Source organism: Equus quagga, chromosome 1, assembly GCF_021613505.1.
Source record: "Equus quagga isolate Etosha38 chromosome 1, UCLA_HA_Equagga_1.0, whole genome shotgun sequence".
NCBI classification, from domain to species: domain Eukaryota; kingdom Metazoa; phylum Chordata; class Mammalia; order Perissodactyla; family Equidae; genus Equus; species Equus quagga.
In genome coordinates this window covers 686,465-704,079 of record NC_060267.1, presented here as the reverse complement: position 1 = coordinate 704,079, position 17,615 = coordinate 686,465, and the positions used below count along the sequence as shown (strand labels likewise).

General features: G+C 45.8%; 1 protein-coding gene across 1 annotated transcript in view; it reads right to left on the bottom strand.

The window, feature by feature from the left end:
* Window positions 1–17,615, bottom strand: part of PTPRR (protein tyrosine phosphatase receptor type R) — a 132,039-nt gene that overhangs the window by 101,268 nt on the left and 13,156 nt on the right. The window lies entirely within an intron of this gene.

The following is a 17,615-nucleotide window of genomic DNA, read 5'->3' as shown; positions in this document are numbered from 1 at the left end:
CCCAAAACACAAATCAAGTTACGAAATTAATAATACAGCCTTAATTTAACCCATGCATGCTGTTACTACACTTAAACCATGAACTAATTCACTATGTATTTTCAAAAATGCATCATAATCATTTGAGATAGATACTTTGCAAGGAGGGGGAAAGCAAATCTTTATGCATATCTTATATTTTATCATGCTTGGTTCACTAAGTTGACCACGGTAGGTTATCAATAACTGCGGGATGGCTGTGGTATCAGCTATTCTGTAAGGGGAGGCACACTTCTCTGACACACGTCTCTGACAAAGAGATTGGCTTCCAAGTGTAGACTACTACAGCGCAATAGCTCTTAGAGGACCTTCTTCTGGGTGGCTGGAAAAGGAGACGGAGGCTGCTTCAAGAATGTCCTGTTTGTCAGGAGATGAGACACACTCTATACGTAAAGCTGGTATAGAACGAGTGGTCGGAAGCTGGACCGGATGCTCAGTGCTACAGCAATCAGATGGGGCTGGGGAGGTCAGACGAGGAGTAAGGGCTCCCAGTCCAACGGCCCAGTGAAGCCCCGCCGCCTTTGGCACCTTAGCATCTTCTAACGCCCTAGGGGGCAGGGGGCGGCGGCCGTAGAGCTCGGTCAATGGACTCCTTGCAAAGAACTAAGATCCAGAAATGGGCAGAACCATTGAAAAACTCTACCCAACTGCCCAACAATAAGGTACAGCTTGCTTCTGTGGAGGGAACAGGAGAATTACGTTGGAGGTGGGTAGAAAAGCTACATTCACACCATCAGTAATACTTTCTTATTAAGTAAAATCGTCTAATGGTACACAACTGTTTGCTATATTATTCCCCTTACTTTCCTATAGTCTAAAAATGTTTCCAATGTCTAACAACATAATTTAATGCAGAAAAGTAAGACTTAAGCTCAACCCTGAAGGACGAGTAGGATTTGGAATGAGAAAAACATTGTACTTTTAAGCTTGTTGTATGAATCTACCCAGAAAATCCAGGAGATCAGAAAAACTCAGTCCACCTGGTGGCTCTGAGAAGCAGAGGCGTCCTCTTCTCCAACAGCTTACCTCCGGCTCTGCAAGGCTGTGGACGCTGCCACAAGAGCCGGGCGTTGTACTGGACACTGCTTACCCCCTTCTTTGCAAGGCCAAGGACGTCTCCTCAGTTCCCGCAGCCTGTGGGCCGTGGACTTGTGGCTCATCAGCAGTGCTTGTCAAGAGGTGAGCAGGCAGGCCCGTCCCTGCTCCCCGTGGGCAGGATTTGGAGCCAGCGGTCTATGCTGGGAACCCAGAGTCAAGGGGGTTGTGCACACACTTGAGAACTCAATTCCCAGGGCTGTGATTACCGTGCGGCTTGTTACTGTGGAAACAGCATTAGCGTCTAAGTCCCTCAGACTGAAATGGGAGCTCAAGACTAAAAATCGCGCAGAAAGGCAGCTTTCCAAGAAGGTGAAAGCTGTACATTTGAAACGGGTTTGGACCACCTGCCTGAAGTGAAGACGTGAGTTGAAGAAATTAGTTCAAAGATGCAGTCATCTGATTCACGGCATCAAAACATCTGAAGACTTGGCCGGGTCGCTCTGCCTGCCCGTGAAAAGCGGGACTGACTCCACGGCGCACGCATGTACTTCTGACCTCTCCCCAGAAAACAGTGATGCTAAAACACAGTACTACAAACAAACGTTTAAGGGCCTAATACGTGCCCGACATCATATATGAGTGCAATTTGAGAAAAAGAAAGGATTCAAGGCGAAATGAGAATTTCGCAGGAAGCGGTTAGGGCCCATGCTCCCTCCTTCCTTCTGGGTAGATGCTAGAACGCACAGCTTCTCCCCATCCCATGATGTGAACTCGGAACAACAGGGACAGGATGTCAATTTCCACGGCAATGACAACAGAGATTAAAACGCTCTTTCTAAATGCAAACGCTCAGCCACTTCACAGCAGTAAACAACCCAAAGAGAGTTACATCCGAGAATGAGTATTTTTATTGATATTACAAATATGTGAACATACAGAAAAAATTAAACATAACGAAAAATTTGAAGATTTCACACTCCTCTGGCTTGTTAAGATGCTCCTGAGTCGACTGCTCTATCTGGGGCCTCCGTTCCTTCCTGTTCCACGCCCTACAAAGGAGACACTGTTCCTCGTAAGACTTCCTTTGGTCACCAGACTGTCCACTAAGGCAGCTGAAGCCCGTGAGCCTTCGAAATAAATCAGTCCAACGGGACTGGTCAAAATGTAGCACTTGAATTCCGGCCACAGCGCTATGTTTAAAGGGTTTGAAAGTCCATGGTGTCAGTCATATATTCAAACGGATTCAGCGCCCGTGAGCGGTATTTTTTTAAATGGATGTCACCACGCGTGAATTCTTTGTCTTGGTGTGTCTCTTATTTAGCTGGATTTCATGATCAAACAGCTTCTTTCAGGCAGGGGTCATCAGTGCCGTATTTCCTGAGGCGTTAGGTGAGTGAGAAGATATTTATGGTGCCTTTAACAATAAATGACAACTTCGTTGGATATTAAATTCATGATTCAATCCTTATTTTAATTTTTTGCCTTTGAACTCTGCTGCTATTATTCCAAGGGCTTCTGGGGTTGCATGTTGCTGTGAAAAATACCCTGGCCTGAGGCTAGCCTGTCCTGTAGATATCTTGCTTTTTCTGCTTGCAATCTCATAGGAGTCTTTAGTTTAAGATTACAAGACGTCACCAGGCGTTCCTGCCTTCATAGTTCCTGCTTGGGGTATGTATGCCCTTGAAGTCTACACATTCCAGACTCTTTACCTCTTTAAATATTTGCTCCAAATACACATTTGAATGATTTTTCTTCTAAATATTTTTTGGCTCATCTTCAAGGACGCCACTTAGGCAACCTTACATTCTTTGTCTTTCTCTCTAACGGCTTTGTCGTACATACTTCTTTTCTCTTACCACTTGCATATCCTTATTCAGTCGAAATTTCCTCAGGCCTGCTCACTGTCCTTATATGTTTTCAGCAGAATCTGTTCTATTTCTTTTGTTTCTAATGTGGTTTTCATTTCTGCAATTTGAGTTTTATTATTATCTTCATTTATCTTCTGAGTTCTGCCAGCTTATTCTTTGGGATGCCCTCTCTTAACCGTTCCACACAAGGAGCGACATAATATTTATAGTTTCTTGGGTCTTTTGAATCCATTTTAAAATCTATTTGTTTTCAAAGAGTTCAGCTTCTCTTTTTTTCTTAAAATCACCCAATGGCTTTCTATCCTATTTAGAGTAAAATTCAGTGACATGGGCCTAAGAGGTCCTACTTTCTCTGGCTCCTGTTACTTCTGAACCTCATCTCGTATCCCTCTCTCAAGGCACTTGGTCCTTTTTCCAGTCCCTAAGACAAGTAGAGCCCATTCTCCCCTTAGGACCTTGGCACTCACCTGCGGAGGGCTGTTCAGCATCACTGGATGGAGCTCCTTCTGGTCTTCCAGCTCACTTTACATGCTGCCTCCTCAGAGACTCAGAGAGGCCTTCCGGGCCTGGCCGCTTCCTATGCCGGCTTTCTGCCTTTTTTTTTTTTTTTTTTGGTGAGGAAGATTAGCCCTGAGCTCACATCCATGCCCATCTTCCTCTACTTTATATGTGGGACGCCTGCCATAGCATGGCTTGACAAGCGGTGCATAGATCTGCACCCGGGATCCAAACCAGTGAACCGTGGGCCGTGGAAATGGAATGTGCGCACTTTGCTGCTCCACTGGGCAGGCCCCGCCATCCTCCTGCTTTATTTTCTCATAGCATTTATCAGATCTGACAGATTGTAGCTTGTTTACTTGTTTATTGTGTATTTCCTTTCACTAAAATGTGGGCCCCACTGGTGGGGACCTTGTCAGGCTGGTCTCTGTTCTGTCCCGGGCCCAGCACAGCACACGGCACGTGGCAGAGGCTTAACAAGCCCTGCGGAATGAAGGAGCACGTGAATTGTCACAACCAACACTGTGTAGCTAGCAAGTGGGAGAGCTGAGCTCCACAGCGGGCTGGAAGGGGTCACAAACCCAGGGTCTGCCCCTGATGTAGGACAGCACAGCCGCGGCAGCAGACGGTTCAGCCTTCCTTCCTGAGACGCCCTCACTGAGCGGAGCCAGCCTTTCCAGCACGTGGAGCCACAGCACGGGAGCTCTGGTCAGAGGGACACCTGACACACCGAGGACAAGTCAAGGCCGACTTCACGAGTCTCTCGCAGCCCCGCTCTGCTCCGGTTCCGGGCGGCTCAGTCGGCAGAGCAGCTCATCAATTACAGCAATTCACAAGGAGCTCGAGGAACACGGCGGTGAGTGAGAGAAGGCGTGTGACCTCTTGTGTGGAGGGAGGAGCTGGTGCACGGGGCTCCCACCCTGAGCCGCCCGCGCCACCACTGCTCTGCCCCGCGATTGTGTGTCTGGAAGCGCAGGTGGGACAGCAAATGCCAGAGGAGACAGCTTTGCCCCCTAATGCAACGGTCAGGAGGACGCTCGAGGGACAGACAGGCTGAGGGTCCCAGGCTGGGGGCCTCGGTCCACTCATTAACTCTCCTGAGCCTCAGGTTCCTCATCTGTCAGATGGGGATGAAAACTGCACCCTCTCACGGGGCGTCTAAGGGCCGCATGAGCCATCAGACAGAAGACAGCCCACAGTGACAGACGGACAGCGCTCCTCAAACTTTGCTTAAAGACGGGGATCTGCCGTGCGTCACAGCTAACAGCAGCTAAAGAACGACCCGCTTCTCTGGATGTTCAGTCAGAGGAGAAGTGCAGCGGCAACTCCGGGGGCTGGCTGGACGTCCGTGCTCTGTCCCCGGAACGGTGACAACATCAGCAGACGCAGAGGTGGCCCGACCGGGTTTGCGGGGCTCACGTTTACTAACTGTCGCACCTGTCAAGGAGCTTTAGCCAAAGCCACTCGGGAATCTACAGTGGAGGACGGAGCAACGGTCAAGGAAACCTGGTTTTGTTAAAATGGTATAATCTTCGGAGAGAATACACATTCGAGGTTTAGGTCTAAAACGGCACATTTTAGGGAGGGTTCTCTGATTCCAGAGTCTCTGCTTCCATTCACTCCCTACCTGAACTTTCACACCACGGCTGTGCGGACAGTCACCCCAAATCCCAAAGAGGGTAGAAGACTCTGCAGACACTGAACTAAATTCACATGCATCATCTTTTCTTCTTTTTTCTTTACTACAACAAATTAAATACTAATATTGAAAGAGTCAGTTTAGTGACGAGATGAGATGCCCTTATCCTACTCATTTGAAAAGCTTTTTATAACCTAGTTTTTCCTTCACTTAATTAATCTCCCTTCTCTATTTTAACATCACCTCTCAATTAGTGTTTCCTCTCACACCCCCTAACAACATTCTTATAAAAAAAATCCTTCTCTTTTGCCTTTAAAGACTCATAAAACTCAGCAATTAAGCAAAGAACATTTATACATTGTTCCAAAAACTTTAAATTCTGCGTAATTTGGAGTAAACCTCATCCTTATAATTAGCTACTTTTAAAAATCGTGAGATGGTGAAGGTCTTGAGTCTTCCAAATACAAACACCCAGAGGAGATCGGGCCCCACGGGTGGTGGACCAGCGCTCCACCTGCCTGTACGATGCGATCATTCCTATTCTTGGTGATTTTGTGTCCATTCATGCTCGCAAAAATGTTTTTATAAAAGTCACAAACATTTCTGGACAAAATAGAAGAAAACAGAGGTTTAACACAAAGTTCTTTAGAGACAGGAGAAAAATCACGACTTAACCAAAAATAGATATTTCCTGGGTACAGTAAACAAATATAATAGCGAGCTACTTGCTTCTAACAGAGTGTTCAGGTCTCGTTATAACATGTTCAAGTCAACAGAGCTTTCCACATCCATCCCCTGACTATGTTTTCCATCTTGTCTTGAGTGTTATTTCCCTCTCTTCTTATTCCTGGTTCTCTTCAGTCTCCCCTAAATTACGCCCCCTCCCCTTCCTGCAGCATTTCTCAAGCTGGAGGCAGAACACAGCAGCCAAAAGCTCAAGTCAAAAACGGCTGGAATCGGGTCAGGCAGAAACCCTGTACAGACAAAAGTCCAACACTTGGGCGGAGGGTGCCTGAAAACGCGGCCAGACAAACTCAGGTTTCTCCACCCAGCCCTGTCCTGGTGACGGACTAACCCTCACAGCCGTGACAGCTCCACTCACTCCGATTTCCTGAAAAGACAGAGGAGACTGTCTCAATTCGGTGAGAACTGAGACCACACTGACTCCTAGGTGCCTTTTAGGGGTGCTCGGAAACAGACGTTGAGGGCAGAATAGTCGTCCTTCAGCCCCCAAGCACTTGGCTTTCTAGTCAGAAACCGATACTGTCCCAACCCATCAAAACTATAAATACCGGGGCTGGCCCCGTGGCTGAGTGGTTAAGTTCGCGCGCTCTGCTGCAGGCGGCCCAGTGTTTCGTTGGTTCGAATCCTGGGCGCAGACATGGCACTGCTCATCAAACCACGCTGAGGCAGCGTCCCACATGCCACAACTAGAAGGACCCACAACAAAGAATATACAACTATGTACCGGGGGGCTTTCAGGAGAAAAAGGAAAAATAAATAAAAAATCTAAAAAAAAAAAATTGTAGCATACAGTTAAAGCAGCTAAAACTGCCTAGAAGCAAATTTATAAAAAAAAAAAAAAACTATAAATACCACTTAAAAAGTGAAGAAATTAACAGCCTTGCAGACCACTGGGGCCTGTTCCAGACGTGGGGACAGTACGGCGAGGGCTCCCTTTTCTTTGTGCTCAGGGTCAGTCCACAGGAGTCCGTCCTCTGGGCCTGTCATCGTCTCACAAGCAGGAGGTTGAGCGTGAGCGGCAGGGTACCCCAAGGCTCTGGGCCGCTGGTCTGCTCACAGGTGGCTTGGAGGCTGACGTCCACGGAAGGACGTCACAAATTCACATTTATTTCTGCTCCCTCCCTGAAGCAGTTTCTGTCTGACCTCAGTGACTGGAACAGGATTCTGTTCTTCACTCTTCTGGTGAATTGCCCAATTCTCCAGGAAACAGGGTAAAAGAAAACCAGCTTTATTGGCATGTGTTTTTGAGATGCAAATAAAAGCTCTATGATTTAATGTCCTTTCAACTTTTATTCTTGGTAATCTTGATTTTTCTGTCACAGTGGGAATTAACAATTTTCTGCATAACTAAGAATGAATAAAGACAACGTGGAATAAGGTTTAGCCAATGTTCTTGTGGTTTGTTCATCTACAGAAGGAGACAGCAAAATGATAATGTGTATGATTTTCCACAACGTGTTATTTTTGTGATTAGTTGCCCAAGAACCATCTCATTTCTAGAAAAGACTCTGAGTGACGCTGTCTGTAACTTTAATGCACAGCATGATGGTGCCAGTTTCATCCTGTTATTACTTCTCAGTCCTGCCTGGAATACCTTTTCTTCCCTCGTAGCATGACTGGGGCCGTGGTCTTTATTAGCACTGCTGTATTGCTGATCTAATTATTAAATTGTTAGATAGACGTGCATGGATTGATCAGAAGAACAAAGGAGACTATATATAGCTTATTCCTCCTTGTTACAGCCAAATATAGACAAGGCTAATTTCATAGAACACAACCCAGCATCAATTATCAACTGAGCAACTCATGCTAGCAATTTAAAAAATAAATTTAAGACCGTGGAAGCTCCAGGGGAAGATATTTTGGTGTAAAAATTAAGAAGCCACATCTTCCTTCAGGCTTTAAATTCTATTAAACGACAGATTTAAACAGGTTGGTCCTCCTCCTATTAAAAATCACCTATATACTAGATATTAAGAGGAAAATCACTAAAAATTTTTGTTTTTCTTTGGTCTGAAATCTTGCTACTAAACCCTAAATCCCACTTTAAAATTATTGCCAAGCCATGATTTGGCATAATTATCTACTCATGTTTCCCACTAGAGAAACACTGAAAGAAAAGAAAGAAATCTGGCAGTGCTATATTTCATGGCAAATAAAGACTGACTTCTTGAATCAAATGATATACTATTGGGGCCATCTTGATGACTGTTTTCTGCAATATTGAATCAGACAGGAGGTTAATTCTATTCTATTATTCAGATGGATGGAGTCACCAGACGCACTGTTTTTGACATTGTTAGTCATCATCACGGACCACAGACAAAATCAGAATTATCCTTAACTTTGCACCAACACCAGAACCACTATATCATTTTTAAACACTCAAACTAAATTCTATTCTTAATCTTCGTATGCCCTGAACTTCATCATTGCCTGGAACACAGAGGAAACTAAACACAAATGTTTTGAAATACACGTAAGTGAATTGAATATCTTGTAAACTTCGCCCCTGAGGACAGCACTTTCTGTGTAGATTAACCCATGAATTCATACATGGTTTTAATTGGCCTGTAATTCTTGTGAGGACAGCCAAGCCTCACTCACAGGCTTCCTGATCTGCTGGTAGAAACAACAAAGCTGCGTCCTGGTTGGGAATCAGGCTAGGATGTCTCCAGGTGTCACCTCTCATGCGTTGGTCTCCGCGGCCGACTACGATGCAAGGTGCTGGTTAGTCTTTTAGTGAAACCTGTCTGCAAAGGCGGGATCCCCAAGACGCCGTTATGACGCAAACGTCTGGATTTGGTGACTTCGCTCGTGGTAGCTTCTTTTCCTCGTTATCACAGATGTGAGCAGTCACCTTCTCCCCAGGGTCAGTGTAGCATCCACGCCACATAAACCAGGAAAACACCTGCTCCACCTGGCATCTTCTGTGAAATGTTTCAGTTCTGCCCAAGCAGATGTATTTGAATTCATTCTCTTTAGGATGGATCTACATTTTACGAGTAACTTCTTATGATAGTGGGAGGGTCATCACTGTTTAGAGATGTTGAGTAACTGCATAGCGTTTCTTTTAACTTCAAACTCAGAGCCAAAAGACACTCCTCTCGACCTCACCAGGAGCCTCCTGATTCACTCGAACACCACAGACGCACACATGAATCTCAGGATTCGCCTTCCTGCCCTCGCACCGAACCGTCCCCAGAGAGGCGCCTACCTGTCTGGACACCAACCAGATGCTGGGCTGAGTCTGACCCCCATCTGCTCCCTTCCCGCGTGCTCCTTGCTGAGCAAGCTGGCCTAATGGAAAGCTTCCTGCGCCCTGGCTGCAAGGAAGCCTCGCTCGGGCCGCCCCCCCAAGGGAGCAGCCTGCTGCTATTTCCAGACACCGCTGACCCGGGCCTCCTGCAGCAGCCGCGCCCCGGGGGCCCTGCCCCCAGTCCCTGGAGTGGAGGTTCACAGGCTTTTCTTCTTGGTAATTAGCAAAACAGTAAGAGGAGAACTTACGGGCTACAGACCAGCTGTGCTGAGTGAAGGGGTTTTCTTTCTGTCTTTTAAAAATGATATGTTCACAGGATATTTTCACGATAAAGTTCTCCCTAAAGCCCCACTATTTCCTCCCAAACTCTCCTCGTCTGTGCTAGGGTCTTCACAGATTGTCACCCGTTAGAGAGCAGGGGTCACTACTGATCTTTCATTGACGGGGAAGTTAAAGTGACTGCAGTGGAGCCCAAGTAATGACCTGCTGTTCAAATGGCCACAAACGGTGACTGTCCTCCCACCACCTATACGCACCATTATGATTTAACACACAGGGGTTTCAGATAAATGACTGCTGTAATTATTATTATTAGTGAAATGCTTAGTCTGAATAAAGGAGGGAACGAAGATAACTAAGGCATGACCTCCGTCTCCAAGGGGCCGACAGTCCGTGAGCACAGGTGGTGGAGCCACCGCGGCGGGCCATGGACCACGGCGCTGAGATGCACGCACAGCTCCAGCGGGAGCGCAGTAAACAACCATTCACATCTCCGGTGGCACGGCACACTGCCTTTTAAAGATCAGGGCGCCGTCGAGAGTCTTAAACACGTTCATGATCTTTAATCCACCTCAGGTTTATCTCAAGGAAATGATTTCAATGCATAAAAAACAGACACAAAGATTTTCTTTGCAGCATTATCGTAAAAAATGAGAAGCCACTTAGAAGAACGTCAGAGCACGAAGGATGAGCACATTAAGGCACGGACGGCGGTGACCGTGGGGGAGGTTCCTCCCTTTCCCGCATTGACGACGCAGCTCATCCTCCCCGTCCTCTTCCTAACCTACCTTCAAACGCGCTGTACGCTTTCCCACATTAAAACAAAAGCCAACAGACCGAAAGACCTCCCGTCTAGCTGTCGCCCCTTTTTGCTGCTCTCCTTCCAAACAAAGGTCTCGCAAGAGTTGTCCGTGTTCCTTGTCTCCAATTCCTCCATTCCACCTGCATTCTCCCTGCACGGCTCCTGCACGCACAGCAGTCCGCTGCCTCCAGAGGTCATGCTGCTGCCTCCAGAGGTCATGCTGCTGCCTCCAGAGGTCACGCTGCTGCCTCCAGAGGTCATGCTGCTGCCTCCAGAGGTCACACTGCTGCCTCCAGAGGTCATGCTGCTGCCTCCAGAGGTCAGGGTCCTGCCCCCAGAGGTCACGCTGCTGCCCCCAGAGGTCACCCTCCTCTGCACTCTGCTTCACCCTCCAGCGGCCTTGACTGGAGGTCTCCCTCTTCCGCGCTGGCCGCCTCCCCGCGCCAGGCTGCCATGACTCCTCGCTGGCCGCGTTTTGCTTCTTACTCACTGGCCACTCCTTCTCAGTCCCCTTTCCTCTCTGATGTCTCCACATTGGGGCCCAGGTTCCATTCTCATCTCCTCTTTCTTCTACATTATAGCCTTGACCCACCCAGGACCCTGCTCTCAGACTCAGGTGGTGTGGGGAATGACGCCTTGTTTCTTGGTGAACTTTCCCGTCATATCTCTTATTAAGGTTACAATTTACTCTGAATTCTATACACACCCTAACTCCTCCAGTCTGTTACAAGGTAATCATATTTCCTTACTACTGAACTTTCAACAACGTTAGAAGAGATGAGGGAGAGGGGGGTAGCTGATCCAGCCAGACATGTCTAGGTCCCCTCGTAGGCACCAAATGAAGATTCTGGAATCATATATGGAATTTTAAAAATCCACATGTAATCACATATTGAAAAACCTTTCGTAAAAGATGTTGGTTGAGAAACTTAGGTGCCAGAAATATAGAATTAATATGAGGATGACCATGGCTTGAAATAATGGTGTTCACCTAGGGACTCAGGAAAATCTGGCATCACTAGAAAAACCTGTGAGCTAGAAACAGCCATGAGTCTGTTCTACCCACTGAGCTCCTTGGGAAGAAGCCTATGCCGGGGAAATGAGGGCTGGGTCTCGAGAGAAGGATTTAAGGACAATGGACTTCACTGAACTGGAAGAGGAGGAACGAGGAATGGGGGTCCAGGCTTGTGCCAGAACTCCAGGGAAATCAAGCCTGAAACAATAAAACAAAAGAAAACCCCATTTCAGACACACACATAATCTAGGGGCACACAAGAATGGAGACGTCCAGAGCAGAGCGTCAGCCCACGGGGGGTCGGCCAGCTAAGCAGGGTCCCCAACAAGGAGACTCGGCAGCCACCAGCCAACAGCATCCTCTGGAGGGACCCATGGCATCAGCCGCCGTCTTGGAAGCCATGCGCACGCTGGCAAATGTCCCCACTGCCAACAGCTGTGACCTTGAGGCACAGGGGACCCCAGGGCAGGGGACCCGAGGGAGCAAGGCAGGAGTCTCCTGTGTGTCACGCAGAACTGAAAGAACTGCTTTCAGGAGGAAGTCGACGTCTTCCTGGGATCCCAGCGAGTATGAGGGAGGAAGAATCAGAGACGGCTGGCCATTTGGGGACGGGTAGTGTTTGCGTGGGAGGCGGGCTCGGGGAGGCTGCCCGGGGTCTCATGGGAATGCAGGTCTTAGCCCCACGCTGGGGTGGTGAGGGACACGGGGTCCTTGGACGCCGGGGGTGCCACACGCCCCAACATGCCCCCCTCTGTCCCTTTCGACTGCCTCACTCTTCTCATCATTCAGGTGTCAGCTTAAATGACCCCTCCTCAGGGACTCTTTGCTACTCCCTCTGATTTGAATTAAATTAAATTTTCTATTTCCTAGGCCGAAATTCTTTCTAAATAAGATGGCTGTTATACAGTATCGCTCAAAGTCTCAAGAAAGTTCAAGTAAATAATCAGGATGCTGGAAGAGCTTCAGAACAGACTAATGACAGATGAAATCTTTGATGATTTCCTAACAAGCTATGAATAAAAATTTCACAGTAACTCTGGAATAAAATAACATAAATTCTCATTCACTGAATATGTGAGATAAATTCACATTTGTTATTAACTCATCAGAATTCTTCCAAGTATATTATTTTTCACTCTTGTATTACCATAAGATGAAAATACAGCTGCCTGACTCATTATTCATGCACTCCATTAGGGTGTATATATCATTTCTGTTTGTATTGCATGAAGCTAGAGAAATGTATGAGAACCTCAAAATTTATTATTCCCTTTACTCCAAATGCAATGACAAAGTTTCACAATTTATTAACATCAATAGACTCATTCTTGATATAAAAAGAAAACAAGATCTTAAATATTTCAGGTTATAAATGTAGCTTGTTTGATGAGCTTTCTTTATAGTGTTCAATTTTTGAGGATTGCTGGCCCTCACGTCCTTTGAGGAAGGCAATTGCTAAATAGCAAATTTCCAAAAACATTTTGAGTCCTAATATGGTCAAAATATATTTAGTTGATTTTTAATAACAGATAATCTGTTCTCCATTTCATCTGGAGGCCCTGACATGGGTGCAATAAAAGTGAGTTTCTGTGAACTGGACCAGAGGACACAGACATTTTTACATTACAGTTTGCTCAGCCGTGTAAACAAATATTTGGATCCCACCAAGTACAAGTTTGTGTCTTTAAGGCAAAATAGATATGCGATTCGTAAATGTGTGTTTGGGTTTAATATAATCAGTACTTTTATCAGCGCTGAAGATATTCATGAAACTAAGGGAAATTGCCTGCATATCACAGATTTATCAGGCTCCTGCCATGGGTCTGAAATGTGTTACCAAGTAGAAAACACAGCTCTTCCCTCTGAGAGTACACAGTTAGTGGATCACGAGAGACACTAAACAAACCAAAAACTAAATCAACAAAACACCATGTGGTCTGTGTTTTCACATAAAATATCCAGTTTGATTTTTTAAAGAAATTTCCTAAACTATCTGATCAGGATCATAGGGAACACGTGATCAAATAGGCAATGACTGATCACGGGTTTTGAACAAGCCATTTCTCTCTGTGCTCTTGCTTACTCTTCATTGTCTGCGCACCTGCTGCTCACTCTGTTCCTGGGCTTGAGTGGATGTCCACCTGAGTCGCTCAGCAAGCATTTATTGAGCATCTAATGTGTGCCGAGCACTGCGTACATTGAGCATACAATTTAAGCACCATCTCTGCCCTCACAGTCCTTTCCTGCTCTTATCGAAGGCAAAGCCCTCCACTCATTCCCCCGCCCGCTGCTGTATTCTTAAGAATTTTCCTCCTCCTCCGTCTTCTGCATCCTCAGTTCCTTCCTTACTCCTGGGTTATCCCTACAACCATATAAATAGGTATAAGCCATCTTGAGAATTAAACCTTCATAGGGTCCACATCTCTCTCTACCTATTGTCCATTTCTTTGTTCCCCATCACATGAAATATTTTTTTTTTAATTTTTGTTTTTTATTGCAGTAACATTGGATTATAACATTATACAGCTTTCATGGGGCCAGCCTGGTGGCGCAGCGGTTAGGTGCACACATTCTGCTTCAGCGGCCCAGGGTTTGCCGATTCAGATCCTGGGCGCGGACATGGCACCACTTGGCAAGCCATGCTGTGGTAGGTGTCCCACGTATAAAGTAGAGGAAGATGGGCACGGATGCTAGCTCAGGGCCAGTCTTCCTCAGCAAAATGAGGAGGATTGGCGGCAGATGTTAGCTCAGAGCTAATCGTCTTCAAAAAAGTAAAAATAAAAAACAAAACAAAAAATTATATAGTTTTCAGATGTACATCGTAATATATTTCAAATTCTGTGTAGATTACATCATGTTCACCACCCAGAAACTAATTATAGTCCATCAACTCACATGTGAGCCTAATCACCCCTTTCGCCCTCTCCCTCCCCGTTCCCCTCTGGTAACCACTAATCCAATCTCTGTTGCTGTGTGCTTGTTTGTCGTTATTTTTATCTTCTACTTATGAGTGAGATCATACAGTATTTGACTTTCTCGCTCTGACTTATTTCACTCAGCATAATACCCTCAAGGTCCATCCATGTTTTCACAAATGGCCGGATTTCATAGTTTCTTATGGCTGAGTAGTATTCCATTGTGTATATGTGGCACATCTTCTGTATCCATTCGACCCTTGATGGGCACCTAGGTTGCTTCCAGCTCTTGGCTATTGTGTATAATGCTGCAGTGAACATAGGGGTGCACGTATCTTTATGCATTTGTGTTTTCATGTTCTTTGGATAAATATCCAGCAGTGGGATAGCTGGATCATATGGTAGACCTATTCTTAATTTTCTGCGGATACTCCATACTGCTTTCCATAGTGGCTGCACCAGTTTGCACTCCCACCAGCAGTGTACGAGGGTTCCCTTCTCTCCACATCCTCTGAACATTTGCTGTTTCCTGTCTTGTTAAAGCCATTCTAACTAGAGTGGGGTGATACCTCATTGTAGTTTTGATTTGCATTTCCCTGATAGCTAATGATGTTGAGCATCTTTTCACGTGCCTGTTGGTCATCAATATATCTTCCTTGAAGAAAACTCTGTTCAGATCTTTTGCCCATTTTTTAATTGGGTTGTTAGGTTTTTTTGTCAAGATGTATGAGTTCTTTATATATTTTGCTTATTAACCCCTTAGCAGATATATGGTTTGCAAATATCTTCTCCCAATTGTTAGATTGTCTTTTTGTTTTGTTGATGGTTTCCTTTGCTGTGCAGAAGCTTTTTAGTTTGATATAGTCCCATTTGTTTATTTTTTCTTTTGTTTCCCTTGCTCTGTCAGACATGGTACTTGAAAATACACTAAGACCGATGTCAAAGAGCGTACTGCCTACGTTTTCTTCTAGAAGTTTCATGGTTTCAGGTCTTACATTCAAGTCTTTAATCCATTTTGAGTTGTTTTCTGTGCCACATGAAATATTTTCAAACCAATCATCTATAGTCTCTGCCTCTTCCCTCTCTCTATGTCACTCTTCAACCACTCTCATCTGACATGGACCCCAGCAACGGGAGAAAACCGATCTTGTCAAGATCACCAATGACCGCCGCGGTGCTGGGTCCAAGAGACACTTCTTTCCTCATCCGGTTCTCAGCAGCTACTTGGCACAGTTGACTACTCTCCCTTCTTGAAACTGTCTTCCCTTAGCTTCTGTGCCACCATGCTCTCACGGCTTTCCTCCGGCTTCAGTGGTGTCCCTTCTCACTTCCTTCGCTGACTCTTCTCCCCCCAAAGGTCTAAGTGCTCATGGGACGTAGGGCTCCTTGCTGGACATATTCTGTGTTCTATCCATTCTCACCCTTTAGTAAATATTATCCAGTCACAGGCTTTCCACTCCCTATATGCTGATGTTTCACAATGTCTATCTCCAGCCCAGATGTTTCCCCTCAGGTCCACAGACTCAAGCATCTAACTGCTACTTGATATCTCCACTGGATGTCTAAAAGAAATTCAAATTTAATACGTCCAAAACTGAGATTCCGACTATTCTTAAACCTGTTATTCTTCTAACTTTCCCATTTTAGCGAATGGAACTATTAACCACCCAAATGCCCAGATAACAACCTGAGAAGCACCGATGAATTGTTTCTTCTCTCATCTAAGCTGTAGGTTTTGCCTCCAAATACACAGAGTCTTCCCATTTGGATCCGTCTCCACTCTCAGCACAAAGCTCAGCTGCCATCATCCGCATCTGCGGTCCATTACAGCATCCCTGCTTCCGTCCTGCCCCCTCCCAATCCATTCTTCACGTAGCATCAAGAGAGATCTTCTAAAAAGGTAAATTGGATCACATCTATTCCACACAAAAACTCTTGAAGCTTCTTCCCCACTGCTGTTATAATGCAGGCCCAGCTTCTCACTGTGGCCCACACAGCCCTGCGTGTGTGTGTCTCCAGCTTACTTCCCTGCCTCATCTTCCTGTCTTACCAATGCTCCAGCCACACTGGCATCCTTTCTGCTTTGCAAGCTTTTTGCTGGCTATTCCTTCTGCTTGTAACGTTGTTCTTCCAAATCTTGAAATGTTGCTTTACTCTCGTTCTTCAGGTCTTGGCTAAAGCGTCCATCCTCATGGAGACCACTGCCCATCTTATCTAAGAAGCACCCCACCCTTACCCTCTCTACGATTTCTGACTCAGTACTTTGTGTGTTTCTCTCATAGGTCTTATTACAATCTCTAAGGACTACATTTACGTATTCACTTTAAGTAAATGAACATAAGTATATATAAATATAATGTAAATATTTATATATATAGAGAGAGAGAGTACACACATAGGTGCTCAATAAATCTTTGTTGAACAGACCAGTGGAAGCAAACAGAAAGTAACAAAGAACTGTCTGAGGGCCCCGGTAGAGGAGGTACGGGGCTTCACGGGCACCTTCCAAGGGCACTGATGTTTCCATCGGGGAAGAGAAGCCCAAGGTCCACTTGTGTCCCGACGACACCTGTACACACTAGTCTTTACTTCAGAGGACACTGCAGTGCACCTCCAGACGGAATGCACCACTCAGCCATGAACGGTGAGTCTGTGTCCACACGTGTCAAATGGGTACACACACATATCACATGTATGTTGTATGTACCCATGTTGAATAAAACCCACTCAACGGTAGACATACCACCACACCATGTATTATTTTATGATTCATTGGGGATGTTGTTCTTAATTCCGTATCACAAGTTGAAGATTCTGATTGAAGTCTCAGCCCACGTGTTCACTTCCTGTAACACAAAGGTTTATCTTCATACCTTGAATTTTAGTAAGACGATGTCTCAAGGAAGGCGGGGGCCACGAGAGAAGCTTGTATGTACTTCTTAAATGATGCCCAAGGGTGACATTTCTATTTCTTGGTTGTTAGAGATACTATAGCACTGATTTTTCTCACACCATGGACATATACGTTCAGGTGGGTATGTATATGTTTCATATGTATGTCAAAGTTTTGGTAAGTAACAAAAAGTCTACTCTTTCTGAGAAATAAACACCAGAAAATATCCTTGTTGATGAGAAACAAAGAACACCTCAATTGTTTGACGTATAAATCATTTCAAAGAAGAGATGGGATTTCACAAAATAAGCCCAGTCTAAGCACTTTTATTTTTACAGCACCCAAAATAATCCATGTCGGGAGCGCTTTGTCACACAGAGGGACAGGTCATGGGGTGGAATCTGAGGGAGCCACAGCACGGCAGGGGGCTCTGCCAGCCCTTTCAATAGTGCCTCGTGGCAAGCAACATCATCACAGGTGATGCAGGAGAAGCTGACGGTCGGGACGACGTGAATAAAGTCGAGGACAGCCTAGAGAGCTCTGTCTCCCCATGGTCAGGCCACCTGCCCACCTGGAGGGACAGCCAGCGCTGGAAACATGACACCCACTGTGGAACGTGCTGCTGA